The sequence below is a fragment of the Spea bombifrons genome, chromosome 5 (genome assembly GCF_027358695.1).
Source record: "Spea bombifrons isolate aSpeBom1 chromosome 5, aSpeBom1.2.pri, whole genome shotgun sequence".
NCBI classification, from domain to species: domain Eukaryota; kingdom Metazoa; phylum Chordata; class Amphibia; order Anura; family Pelobatidae; genus Spea; species Spea bombifrons.
Window position 1 is genome coordinate 40,984,503 of NC_071091.1, and position 19,286 is coordinate 41,003,788.

General features: G+C 39.0%; 1 protein-coding gene across 5 annotated transcripts in view; it reads left to right on the forward strand.

Moving 5' to 3' along the window:
• Nucleotides 1-6,765, forward strand: part of COBL (cordon-bleu WH2 repeat protein) — a 318,027-nt gene extending 311,262 nt beyond the window's left edge. For all 5 annotated transcript variants that reach the window (XM_053468136.1, XM_053468135.1, XM_053468132.1 and 2 more), the window contains 3 exons: nucleotides 3,366-3,449; nucleotides 4,315-4,545; nucleotides 6,497-6,765. The gene's annotated coding sequence lies outside the window, so the exon portion shown is untranslated. The remainder of the gene's footprint in view (nucleotides 1-3,365; nucleotides 3,450-4,314; nucleotides 4,546-6,496) is intronic.
• Nucleotides 6,766-19,286: the final 12,521 nt, after the last annotated feature.

Consider the following 19,286-nt stretch of genomic DNA (forward strand, 5'->3'; position numbering starts at 1 on the left):
AAGACACTTTAGACAACCACCACAGCCCAGACACAAGAAACGTCATTCCAGAACCTTAGCCTTTGGAAGCCGACACACCATTTCCATGGAGTCAATCTCGATACCTAGGAAACTAAAGACTGTAGTGGGACCTTCTGTCTTATCCCGGGCAAGAGGAACCCCCAAAATCCCTGGCCGCATGCTGGATATACTGCAACAAAACTAGACACTGTGTGGAATCTGCAGGCCCAACAAAGGAAATTAGATGATCAAAAAATAGTATTGTCCTGGAAAAAAACAATATATAACTTATTTGGGTACACTAAATAGGAGACGAGAAAATTACAGCTAAACACAAGCACAAAAACAGCCTTGGGTCACAAAAGGTACAAAAAAATAAAAAAAACAGCCTAATCCTTAAGGGGTTAACAGACCTGTAATATGAAACTGCAAATTGAAAAAAATAACATTAAGTGTAAGATGTTAAAACATCAAACTAACAACATTAACCATTTTATTGGGGAAAAGAAGTAATACATAAACTAAACACAATTTTCATTTTGAAAACTTATGAGGTACTCCTTAAAACAACTGCCAATGGACCAACCAGGCTTATCAGAGCAATCAGGACAGTAAAAGGTTTTGTCCTTCCTGTACCCTTTAGTATAGCACACTATGAGCCTTTTTTGCTGTAACAGTTCTTGCAATATTGCCTGTAGGTACCGAACGACCAGAATAATCTTGAGCTAAAATTTCCCTAATTAGCTAAAGCTGAAATTGTAAAAATGTGTCTTTTTTGGTGGCGTTTGTTTTTTAAAAATTAAGTTTGCATTACGAGTTGCAGTCTACATCATGTAGACTCCAGCCTTTTTATTTCAAGTATTAGTCTTCCCCATGATGAGGTATGGATTCTGGTTTGATCCAGACAGAAAGAGACACAGTGCCATCATCGTGAATGGTGGTCAGCATACACACATCCTTCCTCTACCTTAGAATTTGTTGCCAACAGCATCTCTTGGTGGAATGCTAAAGCAGTACCCCTAAGTTGTTTGGCAGCCCTTTGCAATATTGTCTTTAGGTACTACAAGCCACAGTATCCAGGTGAAGATTGAAGTCTTTGCCCTCATAAACCCGGAATTAATGTGTATACCCACTTCCACTCACAAAATGTGTAAAATGTTACCCCATAAAATTTTACCCCATAGGAGATGTATTGTTTCAATCCCTACCTCCCTTTATACTTCATTAAGGACTCATCTATACACATCTCTCTCAGGGAGTATGTACTTCAACAAATCTACTTTGGAATTGGGTAATAAGGGGATAATTTTAAAAAGCCTGTCATACTAGGAGTCATATTTGGGAAGCCTCTGGAAGTCATTGCTAAAATGTAAAAAGTGTAGGAGAATTTCATACAACTGGGGTTGAAAAAAATGAGTAGGATCTTAAGGAGGGCTATTTAATTGTATCTATAACCATTGGGAGAGCTCAGACTTTTTTTTTTTAAATTCACACACACACACACTAGTGGTATTCCAGGACTCTTGCCTTGCCACATAGAATGTTGCATTATTGGCAACTTTTGGGACATCCAGATAAATGGTGGAGTTGTCAGTGAAAGTGGGAATATCTGGCAAAGAGCCAGCTGCAGGGACACACTATATAGAACTGTCAGGATCAATAATGGCTTGTAACTGGCATCCCAGCATAACCCTGCGCTTGTAAACTAACCCACATCAAAATCTGACCCAAAGTCGTTGGCATCAGAATTTAATGCCAAAATAGCATGTGCCTCTTCAGCAAAATGTAACCTCCCCATAATAGCTTACTTAGTATTAGTATAATTGAATTCCAACCTAAGCCTAACCCCAAACAAATTCTCCCTAATAAGTTCCCCACTAACTATTCACTTTACTAATGTAAATATAAAGCAGAAAAAGCCCATTAGGGTGAACACTATTCAGAGGTGAAAAATAGAAAAAAAAAAGTATGAGGAGGCAGATAGTCTGTCATTTTTCAAATTTGTTCATGTGATTTGCTTTAACAAAGTCTGGGGAAATACAGTGGATATAAAAAGTCTGCACACCCCTGTTAAAATGTCAGGTTCTTGTGATGTTAAAGAATGAGACAAAGATAAATCATGTTAGAACCTTTTCCATCTTTAACGTGAACAATTCAATTGCAAAACAAGCTGAAATCTTTGAGGGGAAAAAATAAAAACTCACAATAACCTCGTTGCATAAGTGTGCACACCCTTAAACTAATACTTTGTTGAAGCACATTTTGATTTTATTACAGCAATCAGTCTTTTTGGGTAGCATGGCACATCTTGCATTTTTTGTTTTTATTATGCACATCTGCCCCATGGCTTGCTACTCTGCCCCCCAGATATGCCTTATACCCCCTATATATCACTCTGCCCCCCTGATATGCCTTATACCCCCTATATGCCACTATGCCCCACAGATATGCCTTATACCCCCTATATGCTACTCATCCTCTCTGATATGCCACTTTGCCCCCCTATATGCCATTCTGCCCCCCTGATATGTCTTATACCCCCCATTTGCCACTCTGCCCCCCAGATATGCCTTATCCCCATTGGCCAATCTTCCCTTTATATGCCCCCCCCCCGACTTACCGATGCATCCCTAGACTTGTCCCCTGTGCTCCAGACTACCTGGTGTGAAGTCGGGGCAGACAACCTCTGCTGCTACCCGGGACTTCTGTTGGGGATTCTATGACTGAGCACGGGAAGGTCACGCCGGTGCTCCATCATAGAAGCCCGGGCAGAAGTGCCAGCAGCAGCGGGGGTTGTCTGTGCATTGTGCAGACGTTTCTCGGCTGCCAGAGAGGAGGACACAGGTCCCCTGCAGCTCTGCGGGGTATCTGGATCTTAGTCTTGTAGTCAGACCTCTATTTGAGGTCTGATTATAAGACGACATTGAATATTTGGTCGGAACCCTGTCTTATAATTGAGCAAATATGGTATATTTAAAAAAAAAAAAAGAAAATTCATAAGGTAATTTGCCTCATGTCAGCTCAAATTTTCACATCTGCCTTCTGCTTTACTTTCCCGTACCCAAGTCCCTGTAATCTTCATGCACATTTCTAATACTGAAAATATTTTTTTAAATAGAAAAAGGTCACTATTTATGGAATATTGCAATAAAGCTTTCAATTTGCATATTGGTTACAAACATATTGCCTTGGATGAATAGTATAGGACACATTTTAAAGATCATAACAATAGTTACCATTTTGGAGTTAATTGCAAATTATCTTAATATACTCTGCAGCAAAATCAATGTAATTAATTGGAATGTAATTAAATTGAAATATCTAATATATATTATTTATATAAGAGCTCACTGATAAATGGAGAGAAGAAATTTGTTGAACCAGATAATGAGCAATCTGCACTTCTTTCTGCAATTCGAGCTCATAATGGACCTTCCAGACTGAAAAAAGTAAGTACTAAAAGTAACTGCTGCCTTTTGTTATTCTGTGCTACATACGGTACCATGTTGCAAATGTGATAAAGCTGATAAGATCTAAACAGTTAATAACTTATTTTAAATACTATTGTTATGCACAAACACAGTGAATGAGTATTTTACAAAACAGAACAACAATGAATGCCATCATCAGGCCTTGCCAAAGCATCTGATGATGGTGTTAAATGTGTGTTTTGTGATGTGTTCATTGACGCAGGGTCTCATTTTTGTTTTATTGTCTGAAGCTAAATGGCCCTTAATGGTTCAATAAAAACATTTTTTAAGTAGGTTAATATTCTATTCAGCATATAACTCCAACTTTCAATACAGCTATGTGAGTCTTATTCCTTAGTGCCTCTATTTATATTGCATTACCTTTTGAATTAAGGCTGATCTTGGTATATTGATTTACTGCTGTTGGGCATGCTTTCCAATTTATAGTTAGAATCCCTTTTCTTTGGGAAGCCATAAGTTAATTGTATTGTTTGGATCTTAATTCCTGATCCTGTATCGTGATAGATACGATAGCAATAGAAAATCATAACCGTATCACAATGCAAATATTAAATGTATCTGAACACCCTGTACCTTGGGATGAGTGTTTGTTGCAGTTGGTCAGCTTGGTTAGCCAGGTGGGCCTGAACATAAACATATTCCTTGTTAAACTATTTAAAAATACAGTGTGTTGTAGATTAGTATATATATATATATATATATATATATATATATATATATATATATATATATATATATATATATTATTTTTTTTTTAAACCATGGTATTGCATCAATACTTACTTATTAAGGGAACTATATGTTTCTGTTTCTTTTCTCTAAGGTATCATCTGCTGCTTCTGATGAACTTCAAACTATAAGGAATGTAGAATTATCAAGGATTAATAAAGAGTCTGAATTATTAGCAATTCCTCCACCACCAGTTTTGCCTCCACCTCCTGTGATAAAATCCACACCCAAAGCCTTAACAATCATTACAAACCACTCTATAGATACCAGAGAGGCGTTAATGGAAGCAATCCGTTCTGGCACTGGTGCTTCCAGGTTGAGAAAGGTAATATTACACAAATAGTTTTCTTGTTTTTCACAAGACACATTTCACTGATAACTGGTAACCTACCATAGTAGTTTTTGCACCTTAGGTATTGTTAATCTGTTGACGGCAGTAGAGTTTTTGATGGGGATCTTTTAACTTAATTTGAATAAATGTTATTAAAAAATAGAGTGGTCAGTCAAGTTAAGAGTTAACTTGGCTGACCAGACTCAACCTGCCTTGCTTGCTAACCCTGCAGATTCACTATATGCTGCAAGTGTCAGGTGAGGGAATACAAGGTCAATAAAAACTTGCATGGCTTTGTCTGAAACTTGGTACTGGTTAAGGTTTAACTCTTACAGAAAAAGGAAACAGACTAGGCAAGTCAAATGCTTCTAATCTGCTGTCAATCTCTGTTTCTTGAAGTAGATGAAAATTGATAAATTGAAATACAGCTGCTTTTTTCTTTTTTCTATGTTTACTGTAAAACATCAATATACGTATAATAGTTTTTCATCACTTTTACTGATTTACTCGCTACAAACAATTAGTGCATTAGTTGCTTGGCCAGTGGGACACAAGGTTAGTGACTCCCTATTTTACCTTTTCAATATTAGATAATGTTACTAAATGTATAAACATTGTCCTTAGGAATAAAGAGAAAAATTTACCTTAGGAAAAAGGAAAAGTATAAAAAAAAATAATAAAAAAGAATTAAACAAGAGACTGCAAACTAAGATGAGGTAAGGGAACAGCTTAGTATTGTAAGCCAAAAGCCTGAGTTTACCTGTAGGCTGGTAAAACATCTTGTTTTGTATGACACCCAACAAATTAACAAATTAAGGAATTTCCTTACATAAATTGTTACACAAAACTGTTTATACAGGCCTTGTATTACTCACAAAGTCTTGTGTACGTAGTTTGTTCTATTGCTAACAGTGCATCCGGTTCTTTGCATTCAGTTTGTATTTAGTTGTTTGTATGGAGTTAAACACTTGAATGATAATAATAAATCTAAGTCATAGATTGTCAGTCCCAACAGACTCCAGTGCCTAAGGACTGCTTCATCCATGGAGAGTTGGACTAATCATGTATAGCCTTTGCGGTTATTCCAGCAAATTTACATCAATGCAGTGTACAATGTGTTTTACTAAAGGGACAGTCTAATGCCTCTTGCACCAATATGCATATAGAAAAACACATCTTGAAGCACTCTGGGAGTAACCCTAACCCTCTTTCAATGTGCATTTTTGCAAAACAGAAAAAAAAATCAGTTATTTGACACAGAATTTGCAGCCATTCTCCAATATCTTCTTTCTTTTTCCATGACGCAAAATGTCTTCCCACTGATTGGCAGCAGCAGTACAGTACCAATGAAATCAATGGGTGTATTCCTGTCACTGAGAAGTCAATGGCAGGACTTTACACAATCGCATTGGGGTCTAAACAGAACCCTGCATGCAGCATTCAGCAAAGCCAGCGCTGGATCTGGCTGGAGGTTGCTTATATCATATGCAGGGAGATGCATTTGACTGAATGGATCTCCTACAGGGCATTTAACATGGGGGGTGGGAAAAGGGGCAAATGCATTTTGATGGCGTTTTACAACAACAGATTTATTTCTCAGCGTTCTACTTTCACCCTTTTCTTATTTATCAAATAAATGAAGACTACAAAATACCTCATACTTGTATAGAACAGAAATAATTTCTAGACTAGTAAATATTTCATATGATGGAAATGGAAAAATTGCTCCGAGCTTTGCGGTACCAAAACCCCCTGGAACTGAAGGGGTTAATAGATTATGCTAGTACAGTTTAGCTTGGGAAGAAAAAAGTTTGTTCCAATAGTTTATAAAGTTTAGTAGTAAGTTGTTAGTTGTGTTAAATTGCATGATGAAAATAACTGCTCTTTGTTGCCATCTTTAATGCAACATGCTTGTCTTGACCTAACATTTACTTTGTTGTTTTAGGTGTCTGCTTCAGTGCATACATTGCAAGAGAAAACTTACTGAAGAATACGAGATTTACGATAGTCTTGAAAGGCCCAGAACAGGAGAAGTCCTTCTGATTGTCTTGTCGACTGGCCAATTTTATTTTTGTACCTAATTTTTTATGTTGCAAAGTAATGGTTTAAAAGGGAAAATAATATATTTCAATGTTGCATGATGTATGTGCCAAGGAAATTGTGTTTTGCTTCTAAATGCATTCATAGATTGCCAATAAAATATTCTTGTTGGCAGATGGAAATAGAAATGCAGTAAAGCCTAAAAAAATCAGACAATACTCCTTTACTTACAGACATGTTGATCAGAAATTCTCACTCCAATGGGTTATGTAGAATAAATGACATAAAAAATGACAAAAAAAGATAATAGTGCACTCTGTATGATAAAATATAGCGTATTATAATATATAGCAAATTTAAAAAAAAAAATTTAATAAAAAACTCATATTCTGATGAGTCAGACAAAGACTGACTCAAATCATCAATACCTGGTGTGATTAGGGATCGCACACCCAACTGTACTTGAATGGAGATATCTACAAATGGATAAAATCACATAGAGCAGTATTGCAACACATCAGAAATGGAACAGAAAAAGGTGGCTACAGTTAGCGTCTCACCTTGCCTAGAGCCTGTAACCTGGCTCCAGGGATAAAGAACACTGTACTGACTTAGGGCAGTACTCCCCCTTTAAGGTGATGGACAGCAGAGTGGATCCAACAGAGTGTATGGAGTATATGTATATAATTATAATATAAAAAGTGATGTAAAATGTAGAATAAATACTTCACAGAGACACTTAAATAGAGTATATTTCATGATAGTGTTGTAATTTATGACATAAAGTATTTATTCTACATTTTAAATCACTTTTTATATTTATATTCATATACTCCATACACTCTGCTGGATCCACGTTTATATTTACTTCTGTCACTCCGCCCTCTGTTGGTGGGTTGCACCACCAATACCTGCCTTTTATTTTGTTGAAGTGTGGGATTCCCACAGAGTAGCGCATGTACACTTTTACCTATTGTTTTTTCAATTTTGTATATATTGGTCGTGAGAAAATTATGAATTCATTTTTATATACAAAAGCTTCTTTTTTTTAATTTTAGCCCTAAACATAGGCCCTCTGCCCCATTCATTGCAAGATATGTTTTTAAGAATCAAATGCAAGAAGCACAGTGAGCATTTGTAGTAAAATATCACTACATGGTTTTCTAGTTAAATCTGCTTCTCATGTATTGCTTCAAATGTTGGCCCCAGGGTATTTACTTGACTTATTCTTATTCACAATTTCTAAATTAGCCTTGAAAGACTGCCAAAACATTAAATAAATTTATATTATGAAGATGGGCTTAGAGAGGAAAATCACTCTAAAAACCTCAAATGTAGCCCAAGTACCCAAAAATATTTGTGGTAGAAGACGCTCAGCTTTTTCAGTGGTAGCAGACCTGAGGTAAATTTTGCATCATGGGACAAGATATAAAGTATTAAGTACAAAAACAATCCAAAAATTACATATTTTCATACAAAGTTACAACTACCAGAATGCATGAGATTTGTTCAAATATATTTTTTAAATATGCAACATCCCCTTGGTATATTTTTATTAAATTTGTGTAGATTTAAGTATATTTTTTGTTAGCATGTACTGAAATTTTATAACATACAATAAATAAGCAAAAGTATATGTTTCCTGAAAGGTCACGTCAAGGGCAATAATACAAGCACAAGTGTATCTTCTTTTTTAACATTGTGAATCACAAAAAGCAAACGAAATACATATTAATCTTCAAAATCACCTAAAAATACGTTACATAATCACAGGGTAACAACTTGCCCCAAGTTCGGTGCACAAAGTGGTTTCAAGCCAATGCATTTTCATGGTTGAACAAAAAATGCACACCTTGATTTGGAGGGGGTAACTAACCCTAAATATTACAATTACTCCAACAAACTATGTATTACTTGAAAGCATACCCCTTCTACTTTCAAAAACAGAATTTTGGTTTGTCCCTCTATCTTTTTAATGCTCCAGGCATATGTTAAGATTGATGCTATACCCTGAGCACATATGTGTGGTAAAGTAGGATTACAAGCAGAGGCGTATCTAGGGTATGGCACCTATGGCTCGTGCCATAGGCGCCATTTGAAGGGGGCGCCAGTGAGCGGCTTTCAAACGCCGTCTTTTTTTTTTTTTTTTTTTTGATGCGGAGGAGAGAGAGGGGTGCCTAGCAACCGCTCGGCGTCCCTCATTCTCCTCCACGAGGCCTCTACCTCCGTCCCGGCGCCGGCGCCAGCATTTCATGCTGAGCGCCGTAATATGACATCATATTTTGGCGCCCAGCAGTGAAGCAGCGGGCACCAGCGAGCGGTTTTTAAACGCTGTCTTTTTTTTTGCAGTTGAACAATAAAAGCACATTGCAAGATTTTGCAAGATTTTGGAGGTTAAACTACTGCTAAACATCAAAGTAACCATCCTAAACTCTAAATTCCTGAATGATGATGATCAGATTAGACCACTGGCTAATTAGTAACCAGAGAGCAATTTATAGGGCTAAAAATGTTTACAAAATAAAATATAATCAATATTAGATCACTTAATGTGACAGTTTTAGGCCTATGACATTGATCAGAGAGATCATATTATGATAAGTGTCACTATTAAGATTAATAAGTAATTTTAAAAGATATATAAAAATGGTTTATTATGTATATATATATATATATATATATATATATATATGTATATATATATATATATATATATGTATATATTACTGGGCCCTCCTTTTCCTGTCACTTATGGGAGGGGTCATCCAGTGCCTGTCATAATGATCAGATCATTCCTATTGGTCAGGATTGATCTGATCATCACCAGCCCGCTTCTAATTGGCTCTAAAGCAGTTTGAACTGCTGCAGAGCTAACTGATATGGAACCACCTTTGACTTTCCGGTCAGTGCTGTTGATTGTGACTGAAGACACAAGCGTTTAATCCCTTTATTGTTTTGCCTTGGAGGGGTAAACCTGCACAGTCTCTCTCCTGGAGCAATCATGCAGGATTATAGAGTATTGTATGACCTTTCTGATGAAATGCGCTGAAATTTAAAATCTTGAAGGGCTTCTCATGATGGGACCTCAGGTATTTCTTAGCTATAAATGTATGTTTGAAGGACACTCAAGAATTGCCATGCTTTGTTGCACCGCTGTCTTGTTTGTTAATAATATACACTGCTTCTTTGGTCCTTAATTTTATCTTTTATTAACTGTGATGTATATATTTAAAATTAAAATAAGTTAGAAGGTAAAAGTTTCACAGTTGACTATTCTTTCTTACCTATTTTTCGTCCATGAGATTATTTTATGATTTTATTTTATGATTTACCTGTATGGCTATGATAGGGTTGTAAACCAGGAAACACGTTAGCCAAAAGCTGCTATTAAATTACTTTCTGTATTGTGCCACAAATAAAGTACACATAAATTAAACTTGCGTGTATGGGATGTTATTTTAACCAGTGACTAAAGTGGACCCTAATGCGGAACACTTTTTATACTTACTGTGCATAACTACCTTTCTCTATAGCTTATTTGCTGCCTGGTGGTCATCAAACTGACATCTGTTAGTCATCCTTAAGGTATGAAAGCTGTTGGATTTGCAGATATGTGCAAAGGTGTTAGTAGCATACGTTCACATGCTCTCAAAGTATTCTTCATGAACATATAGCTTTACATATATACTTTACATTTGCAGCGATTTATTTCAAAAGGGGCAGAAAAAGCTAAAACAATAAAACACATTGGTGAAATGCATCCTAATATTTTTCACATTTTCCTACACATTCAATTGAAATTAATCTGCATAAAAAATAAAAATAAAACTATACATTTGGTTATAATTAACCAATCCAGTTTCACCCTGACAAAAAGGATAATAGTGTATCCACAGGGTAAACACAATGTTCATTTCAAAATGGTTTTAAACCCAGGATTTTGCTGGGTCTCAATTGTCTGCAAGGGAGACTTATAAAAGTGATTTTTTTTATGAATAAGTCACTCAGAATGAAGCACAACAGTTGTGCATTACAACACATCATTTTGCATTAGTGATGTCCCGATCATGAACGAATCGTTCATTTGATTCGGTTCTTTTTAGTGATCCGGATGAATCGGTTCAGTAGACTGAACGATTCATTTGTAGCAGTTCAGTCTGTGAATCATGCAGCTGTAACCTGATCCTAGAGCTGTGAGTCATCTGCAGCGCACTCAGACACAGACTCTGGGGTCAGGTTACAGCTCATTAATTCACAGAGGAACGATGACTCATAGAGTCAGAGAGTCGTTCAAAGATTCGAGTGATCCGAAGATTCGAATGATTCAAATGATTCAAATGATTCGAATCTTACAGGGATCCGGATCTTACAAGGATCCGAATCTTACAGAGATTCGAATCATTCACAGAATATTACTGATACCATACTTTTATAAATAAATACATTAATAATGTTCACACTGCCCCCAGGATTTAGATTCCCCTGAGTTCGCCCCCCTTTACCTATAACTGCACCTACAGTTAACTTTATTAAATTAATTAAATTAACCCTCAGTCATCAGCATAAAATTAACCCTTATACCCCATCAACCATAACTGCCCCTGAAATTAACCGTAAAGATCCCATTAACCATAACGGCCCCTGAAATTAACCCTGAATACTCCATTAACCATAACTGCCCCTAAATTAATTGCATGTACTCCAGATAAATTACCTAATAAATTGGTATGGTTGATGGGGTCTTTAGTGTTAATTTAGGGGCAGTTGTGGTTAATGGGGTCTTTAGTGTTAATTTAGGGGCAGTTATGCTTAATGAGGTGTTTAGGGTTCATTTGAGGGCAGTTATGCTTAATGGGGTGTTTAGGGTTAATTTGGGGGCAGTTATGCTTAATGGGGTGTTTAGGGTTAATTTGGGGGCAGTTATGCTTAATGGGGTGTTAAGGGTTAATTTTAGGGGCAGTCATGGTTGATGGGATGTTAAGGGTTAATTTTAGGGGCAGTCATGGTTGATGGGGTGTTTAGGGTTAATTTAATGGTGAGGGTTAATTTAATTAATTTAATAAAGTTAGCTTAAGGTGCAGTTGCAGGTAAAGGGGAATGTAAATCCTGGGGGCAGTGATTATTAATGTATTTATTTATAACAGTATGGCGATATTATCTGACTGATTCGAATCCCAATGAAGGCAGAGAGTCGTTCAAAGATCCGGATCTTACAGTGATCCGAATCACTGTAAGATTCGGATCCCTGTAAGATCCGAATCTTTGAACGACTCTCTGCCTTCATTGACATCACTGGAGTAGGCAGGGGGGAGGATTCATTGAGTAATGAAAGGGACGGGGCCAATCGTTAGTGTGCCTGCACGGAGTTACTGGAAAACAGTAACTCCTGTGAGTCACACTGAGTGATCCGAAGATTCGGATCATGAATCGGATCATTTCAGTGAACGAGTCGAAATGATCCGACTCACTTTAATGATCCGAACTTCCCATCACTATTTTGCATTATGCTGGGCTGTATAGACTGCATCACTAAAGTAGAAGCTAGGATTTGATATGCAATACAGAAATTACCGTAATATAGAAGATATTGATTATAATTCAGTCATTGTAATAAAATGTATGAAAATAAGATCCACTTACATATTTGAAGACAAGAGGTAGACATTTTCTATTACGGGAAACCTCTTTCACTTTTTTATTATAATAAAATGCAGAATAGTAGAACCCTATGTCATTTTGATATTTTCTCTTTAACCTCCACCACTCCTCACAAAAGCTACAGACAGTACTTACAACATCCACCACTGTTTTCCTGCACTCTCCCCGCTGCTTGTCCCTCACTGAACTCCTCACTAGTAAATAGCATCTCTTCCCTGTGTGATATGTCAATGATGAAGGACCACATCAATCAGGTCAGAATTTTTTGTGACCGAGACCTTGACGACCCCCGGAGATAACAAATGCATTCCTTATCCTATTCACAGGGACAGGCTGGCAAGGGGGACGAGAGGGCAATTTTTCCTTTAGCAGGTTGAAATTCTTCCAACAGGGCCAACCTACTCACCGAGGAGAGAGCTTAATAGTAGCTTCTATGATACACGCACTGTCATGCAGGTCATACTGCGGAAAGGTAAGTGCGTGTATCTTAGTTGTGAGGGCCTGTGGCCACTTGACCTTATTAACCCCTTGTCAGAAAGTGCGAGGACACCTTTGAATACTTGGTTGCTATGGAATCTTCTTGCAATATATAAATAAATTATGTATGCTTATAGGTGAAGGTGGGTAACTTTTGGTATACTGGGAAAGCCCAGTCAGGCATTCTGAAATACAGTGGTATCTAATATCTCAAAAATGATTTGTAACTGTAATTACGTTAATTGATATTGTACAGTGCAGTGTTCAGTATAGTAAGGCAGTATAAAAGTATAACTGTCTACATATAGTATATGTAATGAGCATTTAATGAGCATATGGAAAAATGCATGAGTTTCACAAATGTCCAGCATATGGAGGATTTGCAAAAAATTTAATCATTTTGTCTCACAGTGTAAGACACAACTACATACAGTAAAAACATATACATCGGTGTTAGAATATTCTTTGTCTTGAATATCTAAGCTTCTCCAGTGATCAAACAGCAATCAAGACCACAGCTTCTATGTCTTATTAATTAGGTTTATTCGATATTATTATCAATTCATAAAATACCAATGCTGGAACAAATGTTGATAAAAGGTATTGTAGGCTAAGTATCTTGGTGAGATGAAGATGAGAGCGTGGAAAGAGTGTAGAAAGAGACCTTGTCCTTGTAATCATGCCAGTTTATACCCCTTTACATTTGGTTAGGGTATACGTAAAGGAATCCTATTGGAACAGTCATATGATACACCGGCATTCCACAGAAGACCCTCTAAACTACGTCACTTAATTGATACCATATGTTCCTAGCACTCAAGTTGCATTCAAGCCTAAAATGTGCAGAACAAAATAAAAGTATAAAACTGATTTCTTACAATCGGGCTCGAATGATGATCTTTTTGCAGACATAGTCAAAAAAGTACCTATGCTAGTTGAAGAAAGAATCACATAAATCAATACACAAGGGTGTTGGGGCATAATGTACAAAGGGGGCTGGCTGGGGGCACAAATCCACATGGGGCAATACACAAGGGTGTGGGGGGAAATACATTAAAACCAAAGGTGGTGCTGGCTGGGGCATCAATACACAATGGGGAAAAACAAACAACCAGCAAACCAGTGTGGAAAGCATTTTGGATGTGGGTGTCAGTGTCGCAGAGCCTGTCCTGGTTTGTGTGTGTGTTTGGCTATCAGTGTTTGGCTGTCTGTAGGTGTGACAGAGCCTGTCCTGGTGTGTGTGTGTGTGTGTGTGTTTGGGTATCGGTGTGGCAGAGCCTGTCCTGGTGGGTGTTTGGGTATTGATGTGGCAGAGCCTGCCCTGGTGTCTGTGTGTTTGGCTGTCTGTGTGGCAGGGCCTGTCATGGTGTGTGTGTGTTTGGGTGTCGGTGTGGCAGAGCCTGTGTTGGTGGGTGTTTTGGGTGTTGATGTGGCAGAGCCTGTCCTGGTGTCTGTGTGTTTGGCTATCTGTGTGGCAGGGCCTGTTCTGGTGTGTGTGTTTGGCTGTCTGTGTGGCAGGGCCTGTCATGCTGTGTGTGTGTTTGGGTGTCGGTGTGGCAGAGCCTGTCCTGGTGTGTGTGTCTGGGTGTTGGTGTGGCAGAGCCTGTCCTGGTGTCTGTGTGTTTGGGTGTCGGTGTGGCAGAGCCTGTCCTGGTGTGTGTGTTTGGGTGTCGGTGTTGCAGAGCTTGTACTGGTGTGAGGGCGGGCTGTTTGGGGACAAAATTGGCTCATGCTGGGCTGTTTGGGGACAAAGTTGGCTCACTCTGGACTGTAATTTCTTAATGTTATCTTGGTGCTGGTCAGGTTCTATGTGGGGAATGTGGACACCAGGGCTGGCTTTGGGTGTGCATCCTGTGATCTATGCCTGTAATTTAGGGGTTTTTATCTTTAATGCTTAGTTGTTCCAGTTGATCTGTACCTGCAAAGCTGGGTTTGTGTGTTATTCTGTTGATCTGTATCTGCTATGCTATGTTTCCATACATTATTTATGTATACCTGCAAATACAGGGTTTTTATTTCTTATTCAGTTGATCTATACATGCACGTGCTGTTTACATGTATTGTTTATTTGATCTATACCTGAAACAGGGAGTAAGTAAAACAGAGGTGTGGCTTAGTGAATGAGGGACAAAGGGACTCTGGGGATGATTACAGGCAGGGGCCCAAGGAAATGCCTAGGGTCTAATTTTTTCATATTTAAATTTTATTTTGTTACAAAGATTAGCTGTTTTTCAATGTATTAAACATATTTTTTTTTTACTCCCAGTCCCATCACATTACATCAATAAAATCAGGAAAAGATGGGCATGGAGGGTGTGCTGATTCGGTGGCGCAACGGGCCACTTGACTAGACTTGCCCCCCAGGCCTTAGGCTGCCAGCCCTCCCCTGGTTTGCTTGCAGTTAAAGCTCTGTGTACTTTGTTCTGATCTCCTGTACGTGACCTTGGCTACATTCATGATCCAGTTTTGTGTACCAGACCCCGGCATGCCCCAGACTCACACAAGCTGTGTGCCCTGCCTGAGGGCATCTGTGACCGGACCGACCTCTACCCCAACTGGGTACTCCTGCCAATCGTTGCTTCCTCCTGCCGGGACACCAAAGATTAACCCCTTCACCGCCAGACAGCACCAGCGTTGAAGAGAAAAGGGGCTACTTTACCACTATTGCTAGCCGAAGCTGAGCTACACTGTAGGGCTATTGTCTTGAAAAGGACAATAAGTAACCATAGCAGAGGACACTTCTCTTCAGGAACCTCGGCAGCACTGCAGTATACAGAAGTATAGCAAAACAGCGCCCTACCACCCTGATAAGGGCAGCACAGAGGTTTACCTAAATAACAAAGCAGGACTTCTAGTGAGCCAACTGTATTGATGAAACCACTAGCCTCCAAGAGACTTTCAATACACTAGCGGTGAGCTATGACCAGCATGCATCACATCATATGTAAAACACAATATGCAGAGCATATGCAAATTAGTTATAACAGAAAACCACACAAATATAATCCTGCCATCAGAACCAATAATACTGGTGAGACAGGCAGGAGGAAACTGGGAAACAGAGAGCTCTGGCTCTCTCACCACTACCACCCTGTACCCCTACTCAGGTACAGGGTGACTTAAACATAAATCCAAGCAGAGGGACCAGATTTTGCACTGCAATTTGTGTCCACTGTCGCCTGCTGGAAGTATGTAATGCAATCCATGGGTCCACCATCTATAATGGGAAATACATACTCCAGGCCCCGCCCAAGTCACAGAGGCTTCCATGAAAGCTTCCAAGCCATGTACCCTGCCTGAGGGCTTTCAAGTCATGTGCCCTGCCTGAGGGTTTTCAAGTCGTGTGCCCTGCCTGAGGGCTTTCAAGCCGTGTGCCCTGCCTGAGGGCTTTCAAGCCATGTGCCCTGCCTGAGGGCTTTCAAGCTGCGTGCCCTGCCAGTGGGCTTTCAGCCGTGTGATCTGCCACTCTGGTTTCCCCTGTCGCTACAGTTCCCCTGTTCCCGCTACAGTTCATTTGTCCTCGCTACAGTTCCCTTTTATTCTTTGATTCCAGTCCTGATTTTCTGTCTGTTGTGTGCCTGTCTGTACCTACCTACCAGTCGTAATGCATCAAGGGGTACAGACAAAGCCTCTTGTATCCCCTGCAACTGGGCTCCTACCTGACCTGCCGGCCCAGGTCCTGACAAGCAGATGCCAATGTTATTCCAGAAGCTCCATGGAAAAAGCTAAAACCTAGATCAAAACTTCAAAAACAAACAAAAATACTGAAAGAATACAATGGACTTGACATTCCAACTGTGGGGCAATGTATACTGACCCTAAAAAGTCCACAGTCGCAAAACACCGGTTTGTTGTGGTCACTGGAGAAAAGGTTCCTTTAACCCCTTAACGACAATCCCCGTACATGTACGGAGTTGCCGTGCAACGGGTTAACGACAATGCCCGTACATGTACGGGCTGCCGTTAAATAGCTGCATCGCCGCGATCGGCGGCTTTGCAGCATCCACGGAAGCCTCACAAGTGAGGCTGACCGTGGATCCGGGGAGGGCAGCCCTCCCCGGAAGAAAAACGGCCGCCGCCGCACCGATCATCAAAGATCGCGGCGGCGCCCGGCTAAAACTGCTTAGGAAGCGATCGGAATCGCTTCCTAAGCATAAACTGTGTTGCTGACATGCCTCAGTATCGAGGCATGTCAGCAACACTACCCCCCCGACCCCCGATCGCCTTGTGATTGCTCCGAGGAGCAACCACAAGTGCCATCCTGTAAATGACGTTGCCGTCATTCACAGGATGGCATTAACAATACATCTGAGTTCACAGAGGGTCTATCCAGACCCTCTTGAGAACTCTCGAGCTCCACCTGCAGGTTGAATGCAGGTACTGCATCCAACCATGCAAGGTCAATGGAGCCCAGCTCACTAATGAGAGTGACTAGTAAGTAAAAAAATTAAAAAAATGTTTCAAAAAAATGTCAAAAATATGGTAACATGTAAAAATCCCCACTGTCACCAAAAAAAAAAAAAAAGTTTTTAATAAGCAAGTCCTAAAAATTTTTATCTTTACAAAAATTCCATTATGGAAAGAGTTAAAATATTGGCATTACAAATGCCCATAGGGTGTCTAGTATTAAAAAATATATGAGTTGATGGGGTAAATTGAATTGGCCGGGTTCAAAGATGTCCCAAATATGGGACATGGGGCAGATGTCTAAATGGCAAGAAAATACACACCTCACAAAGGCGGCCTTTTACCTCCCAAATAACCCTACAAACCCATGCATGGGGGGTATCGCTGCGCTCAGGAGATGTTACTGAACACATATTGGGGTGTTGTGTGACACTGACATATACCAGGAGCAATAGATTTATACCTGAAGTACAACATGTGTGAAAAAAATACAAAAATAATTACTACCATAAGGTTTCACAAAGGGTAGTGGTAAAATTAGTGCATGGAAAGGGTTAAAATACCAGCATTTCAAATACCTTGGGGTGTCTAGTTTTTAAAAATATATGATTTGATGGGGTAAATTGCATTGGCCAGCTTCAAAGATACCCGAAATGGCACATGGGGGGAAGAATTACCAGATTTGGAAAAAAAGGTTTTGAAATAGCAAAACTCTACCTGTACTTATTGCCCCATAACGTGCAGAAAAAAGCAAAAAAACATAAAAACATTGGGTATTTCTAAACTCAGGACAAATAGTAGAATCTATTTAGTAGGTTTTTTCATTCGTTTTTGCAGATGAGTAAAAGTTTTCTGTTTAAAAAGTGAGAAAAAGTAATTTTTTAACAAAAAATCCCCATATTTTATCATTTTTTTATAGTAAATTAGATGATATGATAAAATGAATGGTATCTAAAGAAAGCCCTGTTTGTCCTGAAAAAACAATATATAATATGTGTGGGAGCATGAAATGAGAGAGAAGAAAATCACAGCTAAACAGGAACACCGAAAAATGTTAAAATAGCCATTGTCCCACAATATACTACGAGTAAAAGCCCCTATTGTCCTTAAGGGGTTAAGTGGATTACAATCTTTACAACAGCTAGGACTGAGTAACCAAACTCTTTGAGATTACAAAGCGGAAGCATAAGAACATTGTTACCTTACTTGACAAGTATAAGGATCTTTTCTGTGGACTGAGGAAACTTCCTTATAAATATAAAATGACCATAAAGCCTGGAGCAATGCCTGTGATTCATGTGCTCCACAAAGTACCTGTAGCACTACGAGACAGATTGAAAAAAGAATCGCTTGATAAAGTTGGATGTCCTAGAGCAGGTACATGAACCAACAGAATGGGTTTATTCTTTGGTTACTGTAGCAAAAAAGGATGGTTCCCTAAGGCTGTGTTTGGATCCCAAAGAGTTAAATGCCAGTATTAAAAGGGAGTACTACCAAATACAAACAAGGAATTCAATTTTAGGGGAGATGGTTCCCAGCTGTTTCCAGTTCTCGAGGCCTCCAATGGATTTTGGGAGATAACTCTGGAAAATTTGGAAGGCAATATTTCAAGAGTCTCCTATTTGGTCTATGTTCAGCTCCCAAAATTTTGCACTGAACCATCACGCAACTGTTTAATGGAGTAGAAGTAGTCAAGGTGTACATAGATGACATTCTGATATGTGCATAATGCACGACTTGTACTATGAATTGCACATGGAAACGGATTAAAGTTAAACCAAACAAGGATAGATTTCTTTAGTCAGAAATTGTTTTCCTGGGAGAGATCATCTCAAATTCTGGTGTGAAGCCTGACCCTGCCAAGGTGAAGGCTACAAAAAAACATGCCAAGTCCTGTAAACAAGAAAGAACTACAAAGATTCCTAGTTGGGCAAATTCATCCATAAGACGTTTACTGGTAAAGGTAGTTGAGGGCCATTGGGGAAAAGACCATGAAGCTGAATTTGTATTACTACAGCTCCTACACTACAGTTTTGTGATGCTTCATGTAAAAAAAATAAAAATTACATAGATGCATCTAAAGATGGACTTGGTGTGGTCCTGCTTCAACATGATGGTAGGGTGGAGGCCTATCGATACAGAGTACAGGTATG